We start from the raw sequence: 8,788 nt of genomic DNA on the forward strand, positions 1-8,788 counted from the left end.
GCCTCAAACGTGAGGTCAAACGTTGGCGCCAAACAGCATGAAGGGGCATACTTCCAACAAGAATAACTTGAGTTGTAGATGTCCAATTGAGATGATTCTAAATGAGTTAGAAAGCTGACATTCAGAGCTTTCCAACCATATATAATAGTCTATATTGGGCATAAAATTGGCAACGCGACAAGAGGACAAAGTAGCCCCAAGAAGCATACAAAAAGGGAGCCTGGGAAGAACCACGTTTGAGCTCACGTTTGACCTCAAACGTTGGCTCAAACGTGGAAGACAGCAACTTGGCCGAGCTGCATAATGTCACACAAGGGACGTTTGAGTCAACGTTTGCCTCAAACGTTGACTCAAACGTGAATGGTTCATGACCCGGTTCACTAATGGATTTCTTCCCAACACCAAGAGCAATCAACGGAGGCTACTATCAACCCAAATCCATCAAGACTAAAGGCCCAATTCAAGGCTTAATGATCATTGGAAGAAAGTGTATAAATAGCTTAGGATTTGAAGTTTTAGAGGAGCTTTTCTTTTGAGAGTTTTCTTTAAGAGTTTTCATAGTATTCACAGTAGAGAACTTTTGGGTTTTGAGCTATTTGGAGATTTTGAGTCTTGGGTGTTGAAGAATTGAGGAAATTCTGTCTCAATCTCACCTTGAGATCTCTTTCTGTTTCTTTTACTGCACCATTGGAGAATTGAGATTTGAATCCAAGTTTTCTTCTGTTTTGATTTCTAATCTCTTGCAATTGAATTCTAAATTTGGATCTAAGAAGGTAGTGAGATCTAGACTTGGTTATCTAGTCTCTTGAGTCCTGAGATCTACATCTTTCAATTTCAATTTCCTTGTTTCGTTGCTACATCAAGCTTATCTTCATTTTCATTTGAGATCCGGTTTGATTGAATCCATCTTCTACGTTTCTGTTTGTTGAGATTTACTGTTCTCTTGTTTAATTTTTGCAATCCCACATCCCTGACCCATTTATAATTCAAGCCATTTACGTTTCTTGCATTCTAAGATTCTACAATTTACATTTCTTGCGTTCTAAGTTTCTGCCATTTAATTTCTTGCTCTTTAAGATTCAGCATATTTATTTTCTCTGCTCTTTAATTTCCTGCAAATCACCCACTCCCCTTTACATTCTATGCAATTTAATTCCTGCCAACACAATTTCACATAATCAACACTTGTTTGCTTGACTAATTCAACCACTAAACTAAAATTGCTCAATCCTTCAATCCTTGTAGGATCGACCTCACTCACGTGAGTTATTATTACTTGATGCGACCCGGTACACTTGCCGGTGAGTTTTGTGTCAGATCGTTTTCCGCACATCAATTAGATATTAGAAGTTAGTAGGTATAGACTAATCTAGGGTATACTGTGTATTTTGAATGTTCAATTTCAAATATCTATTAGCTGTTTTCTTTCTTTTTCCTCCCAAATTAAAAAGTTTAACTATTTCAAAGATTCAAGTTTCTTAGTTGTATACTACTAGATATACCCCTCCCTCCCTATTTTTTTTATCTTGTGTTAATTGAAGCTACTATATTGTGTGTGCTATAAAAGTGTCATTCTCTTGAAGGAAAATCTGCCTAATGCCATGAGAGAAGGTGGTGATGTGTTTATCTTGTGTTAAGTGAAGCTACTATATTGTGTGTGTGATCAAGTTGATGAGAGTGAGAAGGTGATGATATGTTTATTTGCTTATACAATGTGCTAACTTTTATTGTTTAGTTTTTTAGACTTATTTGTATTAATTTTTTTAATTTGGTTTAAATTTTAATGGATTCATTGAAATTAGGAACATGTTGTTGGCTTTACACAAGGTTGTGCTCAGGATTAGAAAAAGGAAAAGACCCCCTTAAAGAGGTTGATAAGATCCTTGAAGTTCGAATTTGATGATGCTGATGCTTTTGAGGATGAATCTGCATCTGGTGAGGGGGGTCAAGTGACATGGTTTTGCATGTCATTTAAGTAGAGCTACTGATTAGGATTTATAGGGCATTAGATATAGGTAATGCAAATGTGTCCACTCTTCTTTGGTATGTAACGTGAAGTTTTTTTATTATCTCAAATTTAACTAAGTAGCCCTCTTTGTAGTTCAGCTCTATATAGGCCAATAAAATGCAGTAGATATATGTTAGATTTTGTTTTGGCAAATGATTTATATTTGAAAAGTTATATATATATATTGTGTTACGAATTTTATTCAAGAAAAAGTTGAGAATTTAGTTGAAAATGATAATTGATGAGAATTTATATGGCATGTGTTGAATGTTTTCGCACAAGAAATATAAAAATTAATTATAGAGATTGAGAAGGATGTTTAAATGATATTATTTTGAGTTGTTTTGAACGACTTTTAAAGAAGCCATAGAATGACTTTTTTATCAGTTATTGAGAGAACATAAAGTAATAATTACTTGTCTAAACTCTAAATCAATTTGAAAAAGGTCATTATGTTCTTCGGTCGGATAAGAAAAGCTATCATTATGATTATTACCTTCTATATGCTATGTTAGAGTACGTTATTAGTTTTACACTACATTTAGATAGAGGAAGTTTAACCATTTTCCAAAAGTTAGTTAGGTTGAAGGTATCCAATGATATTGTGATTTCAAAATACATCACACTTCTCACTGTGTTTTTCATTTTTTTTACTTTTTCATATGAAACCAAAGCTAAGTGTAATCTTTTCTTTGAGTATGTTCATTCTATTTACTTCTTATTCTTTTATTTTTATTCTTTAGCTAGCAATATTATAAGTGAGTCATCACACTTGTTATAGAGAACAGAACATTTACAAAAAAGAGGCAAGATATTTGCCACAAAAAATGGTTAATTGATTCTCTTGGTAATTATTATTTATTTGATTAATGATATATTATTTATCTTTACATTAGTTAAAGCATCTCAAATTCTTTTGATTCTTACTCCTTTACATGAGTTGAAGCATCTAACATTCTTTTGATTCTTATTCTTTTTTTTTATACATATATACATGTTTATTTAAGTATTTATTTATTTTTGTAGTAGATTCTTTCTTTAGTTTTAGTAATAAATTTATTTGTATTTTTTTTGTATAGATCAAGAGGTCTTTTTATTCGAGAATGTACTAATTTTTCATGGGTCAATATCCAATCATGAAGGTGTGTGTATATATATATAGAAAAGGTTTATTTGGGTTCTAATTTCTATTAGTAGAAGTGATTGTCAAGATGGGATTGAAACTGATTGATTGACAACTGAGTTTTTGAATCATATTACATGTTCAGGGATACCAAATCATGTTCTTAAATTGAAAAAAGATGCTTCTATTATTTTGCTAAGGAACATAGATCAGGCAAATGAATGGTGTAATGGAACTCGACTCATTGTTCAAGATCTTGGAGATAATATTATTGGTGCTGAAATTGTGTTTGGAAATAACATTGGTCACAAAGTTTTTATTCCTCGGATGAATTTAGTACCCAGTGATCCTGGTATTCTTTTTAAATTTTAGTGCAGGCAGTTTTCAATTAGTCTTTGTTTTGCGATGACTATTAATAAGAGTCAAGGGCAAACTTTATCTCTGGTTGGTATTTATCTTCGACGAGCAATTTTTTCTCGTGGATAGTTATATGTTGCGATATCTAGAGTAACAACAAGATCAGGATTAAAGATATTATTGTCTAATGAAGATGATAACTATTGGAACTCCACATCTAATGTTGTGTATAAGAAAGTTTTTCAAAAAATATAATTTGATAAGTGGATTATTTAACAGAATTCTTTGTTTAGTATATTTTTTTCCATATCCTATAGATTCTACTTTTTCCTAATTCCTATTGTCTTTTACGTTTGTGGTTTGTTTTGTTCTATATGCCCTAAATTCAATATTTGGCTATCGTTCAGAAGAAGCGTCGTGGATCTACTGACTGAGTGTTCTTTGTTGATATGCAGGTCTAACATTGATGACAATGGATTTGGATTAGGGTGTTGTTGATGATGATCACCACCTTATTAGAGGGAAACAAAATATGTATTTAGAAAGTTCTACTATTATTATTTTAGTTCAGTTATATTTGTTTGATGTCTATTTTAAAACATAAAAATTTCTATACTAATGTAAAAAGTAATAATACGAGAAAATTAAAAAAAATTGAACTTATGTCGTGAATAAAAATTTTCTACCCATGCGTTGCATGGGTCTTCTGCTAGTATACATACAAATCATACAAATCCTATCCCCCTTACAGAATTCTAATGACTAAGGTAAGGGAAAATCTATGACTAATATATATACAAACAAAAATAATACAGCTAAGGACTTAGTAAAAATTTCATCAGCTTCCTCGTCTGTCTTGAAAAGAGAAGTCTGTAGGGGGTGACAACATCGTCCTCACTAGTTTTCAGTAGAGGATTTTTAAGAATTGTCATAAGAAGACATTTTAAATAAAACTATTTTCAATCGTAGTGATCATCAGTTCATTATCCAAATCTAAAACTCATATTTTTTTTACAAAATTTCACGCAAAATAAAATTCTATACATTTCACCGCTTACTAAGGAATTATTTTAACCAAAACTTACCTCTAATCTAACCAATCGCAGCTTCCAGCCCAAACACAATCTATTCATGGCCTCCGCCCCAACACATAATCAAATCAACAATCAAATCATCACATCAGGAAACGACCCTCAGCGTCACTACCACCAGCATGAGGGATCTCTCAGAAACAAACACAAACAAGACAATCAGGAAAAATACTGTAACAGCCCAGACCACTCGCTAGCACGATATTGTCCGCTTTGGCACACAAGGCCTCACGGTTTTGCCTTTGACGAAAGGGATGCTAGCCGAAGCTCCCCACACTCACTCGTCAAAACGCGTCATGCTAGGGAGAGGTATCCACACCCTTATAAGGCATGCTTCGTTCCCCTCTCCAACCGATGTGGGCCTTACAATCCACCCCCTAAGGGAGTCCAGCGCCCTCGCTGGCACATCGATCCGGGTTCTGGCTCTGATACCATCTGTAACAGCCCAGACCACCCGCTAGCATGATATTGTCCGCTTTGGCACACAAGGCCTCACGGTTTTGCCTTTGACGATAGGGATGATAGCCGAAGCCCCCCACACTCACTCGTCAAAACGCGTCATACTAGGGAGAGGTATCCACACCCTTATAAGGCATGCTTCGTTCCCCTCCCCAACCGATGTGGGTCTTACACCGTGGGTTGCTGAGGTTTCTGTGGCGTTAAGGCTAGAGTCTGAGAAGCAACATTCCCTGATTCGGAAGATCCAACCTTGTCTGTGGCGTTTTGAGTAGGATTACGAAGGGGAGTGAATTGCTTAGGTCTTCACCTTCGGTTATAGTGGGAAGCCACGAGTTAACTTGATGAGGATGTTACATGAGTTGCTCGGATATGGTGGACTGCTATGGTTTAAAAGAGGCTAACTTGATGAAGATATTACATGAGTTAGTCAATTACGGCTACCATTGAATGAATCATTCGTTATTGAAGTAGACAATAAGAAAAGTTAAACCGGAAAGAATACGCATCTCCGAAGCCTTGACTAAATCCATATCACTGATTTCACATTAATCTGGTATTTGATTCTTTATTATTTTATTTATGCTTTCAACCAAACAACCATATTTTCTAATCGTCTGACTAAGATTTACAAAATAGCCATTGCTTGCTCAATCTGACAATCTCCATGGGATTCGACCCTCAGTCACCTGAGGTATTACTTGGACGACCTGGTGCACTTGTCGGTTCAATTGTGCGGAGTTCAATTTCACGCACCATGTTTCTGGCGCCGTTGCCGGGGATTGTTCGAGTTTGACAAACTTCCAGACAATCTTGTTGCTTAGATTAGGTATTCTTTAATGTTTAGTTGCTCTTTTGATTGTGTCTTTCATTTTTTTTCAAAAAAAAAAAACTTTCAAAACCCTTTCTTTTCTTTAGTAATCTTTATCTTTTGTTTGAGTCTTGTGTCAGTTTTTAAGTTTGGTGTCCTGTATGTTTTCATCTTTTTCTTTAAATTTTTGAAATTGTTCTTAAGTGTTCATCTTGATATTCAAATTGTTCTTAGTAATTTTTTTTGTTTGATTTTAAAAATTTTAAGTTTGGTGTCTTTTGGTATTTTTTTCTTTCAAGTTTTTGAAAAGTAGTGTCCTTTGATCTTAAAATTTAAGTTTAGTGTCTCTTTTAGTTGTTTTTCTTTTTCTTTAATAATTCGAAAAATACAAAAATAATTTTTTATCTTTATTCAAGTTTTCGAAATCTTTACTATCTTTTCTTATCTTGATTTAAAAAAAATTTAAGTTTGGTGTTTTCTTGTTAGTAAAGTTTAAATTTTAAATATCAAATCTTATCTTTTTAAGTCTTTATCTTATCTTTTTGTTTATCTTTCCTTAAATTTCAAAAATCCTATCTTATCTTATTTTAAGTTCAAATTTAAAAAATTTCAATTTTAAAATTCAAAATTTAAAATTCAAATTTAAAATTTCAAAATAAAATCTTTTTAACTTTCAAAATTCAAAATCTTTTTCAAATCTCTATCATATCTTTCCTATCTTATCTTCTTCAAATTTTTAAATTTCAAATTTTTATCTTTTTAAGTCTTTACTATCTTTTAAAGTTTATTTTCAAAATTTTTAATTTTTAATCTTATCTTTCTAAATCTTTATCTTATCTTTCCTTTTAAATTTAGAACTTACTTATCTTATCTTCTTTTTAATTTTAAACTTTTAAACTTCAAATCTTTTTCACTTCTTATCTTTCGTTGTTTGACTCTTTCTTTCAACTTTCTCTTTTTAATTTCAAAAATCAAATCTTTTATTTTATTTTTAAATCTTGTTAATTAGTTAGTTACTTGTTTTATCTTTTATCTTCCTTTCTCTTTCTTCTTTTTCAAAACCTCCTAACTACTTTCTCTTTCTTTTTTTTCGAAAATATCTCCTTTCTCTCTCTATTAGTTTTCGAAAACTATCCTTATTAAAGGACATCTTCTTTCTTTTCTTCTTGATCTATCTCTCTAACAAAGGATCTCTATACTCTGACATAGAGAATATTTTCTTCTTCTCTTCTTGCATTCTTTCTTTTTCTTTATGAGAAAGAACAGGGATAAAGAACCCCTATTTGATCCTGATCCTGAACTTGAGAGGACTCTAAGGAGACGACTACAATAAGTTAAAGAACAACACTCCGGAAGAAACCTCACAGAGCTTTTTGAACAAGAAGGAGAGAATACAAACATGGCAGTCAACCCTAATGAAAGAAGAGACACAAGGAAGGTCTTAGGTGACTTTACTGCACCCACTTCTGACTTCTATGGACGGAGCATCTCTATACCTACCATTGGTGCAAATAGTTTTGAGCTGAAGCCTCAACTGGTCACTCTAGTTCAACAGAACTACCAGTTTCCTGCACTTTCGCAGGAAGATCCCAACAGATTCATCTATGATTTCTTGCAGATCTGTGATACTATCAAGACTAATGGAGTGGATCCAAAAATTTACAAGCTTATGCTTTTCCCCTTTGCTGTAAGGGACAGGGCTAGATTATGGCTGGATTCACAGTCTAAGGAAAGCCTAGACTCTTGGGAGAAGGTGATCAATGCATTTTTGACCAAGTTCTTTCCACCTCAGAAGCTGGGCAAGCTTAAGGTGGAAGTTTAGACCTTCAGACAGAAAGAAGGTGAATCCCTCTATGATGCCTGGGAGAGGTACAAGCAACTGATCAAAATGTGCCTTCCTAACATGATTTCAGACTGGACCATGCTAGACATTTTCTATGATGGCCTCTCTGAATTATCCGAGATGGCATTAGACCACTCTGTTGGTGGATCACTCCACCTGAAAAAAATGTCTGAAGAGGTGCAGGAACTCATTGACATGGTTGCAAAGAACCAGTTTATGTACACTTCTGAGAGAAACCCTCTGAGCAATGGGGTGGCTTAGAAGAAAGGAGTCCTGGAGGTTGACACTCTGAATACCATATTGTCTCAGAACAAGATCCTGGCCTAACAGGTCAACATGATCTCTCAGCATTTGATTGGATTACAAACTGCAGCTGGCAGCACTTAAGAAGCCTCCTATGAAGGAGATGCCTATGATCCAGATCAACCCATGATGGATGAGGTTAACTATTTGGGAAATCCCTCAGGAAATCCCAATAATGAGCCTTAAGAAAATACCTACAACTCATCATGGAGGAATCATCCTAACTTTTTATGGAGGGATCAACAGAAGCATCAACAAGGCTTCAACAACAATCAAGGTGGAAGGAGCCAGAATAGGTTCAATAACAGACCATTCCCACATTTTCAGTAGCAGATGGAGACGTCTAAGCAGAGCCTTTCTGACTTAGCTACTATAGTCTCTGATCTCTCCAAGACCACCCATAGTTTCATGACTAAAACAAGATCCTCCATCAGGAATCTGGAGGTACAAATTGGTCAGCTGAGTAAGAAGATCCCTGAGATCCCTTCTAATACTCTTCTAAGTAATACTGAAGTAAACCCAAGAGAAGAGAACAAAGCCCTCACTGTAGCAGCTGAGGCTGAATCTGAAGAGGGAGTGCTGGCATTGAACGACAGCCAGGGAGTAGATGCTGGCGTTCAACGCCCAAGAAGGAGCAAGTTATGGCGTTGAACGCCACAATAGGAGTAGTTGGTTATTCAACGCCCACTAAGGACCCCTTGTTGAAGAACTAAAAGAAACCAAAACTCATGAGGAGACCATAGAGGTTCCCTTGAATGCCTTGTTGTAGATTATAAACTCTGAAGAATACTCCTCC

General features: G+C 34.7%; 1 non-coding gene across 1 annotated transcript; it reads right to left on the reverse strand.

The window, feature by feature from the left end:
* Window positions 1-7,647: 7,647 nt before the first annotated feature.
* LOC112753349 (small nucleolar RNA R71) lies at window positions 7,648-7,756 on the reverse strand. Its single transcript, XR_003177739.1, has one exon. It is a non-coding gene; the product is annotated as a small nucleolar RNA R71 (small nucleolar RNA).
* Window positions 7,757-8,788: the final 1,032 nt, after the last annotated feature.

Source organism: Arachis hypogaea, chromosome 15 (genome assembly GCF_003086295.3).
Source record: "Arachis hypogaea cultivar Tifrunner chromosome 15, arahy.Tifrunner.gnm2.J5K5, whole genome shotgun sequence".
Taxonomy (NCBI): Eukaryota; Viridiplantae; Streptophyta; class Magnoliopsida; order Fabales; family Fabaceae; genus Arachis; species Arachis hypogaea.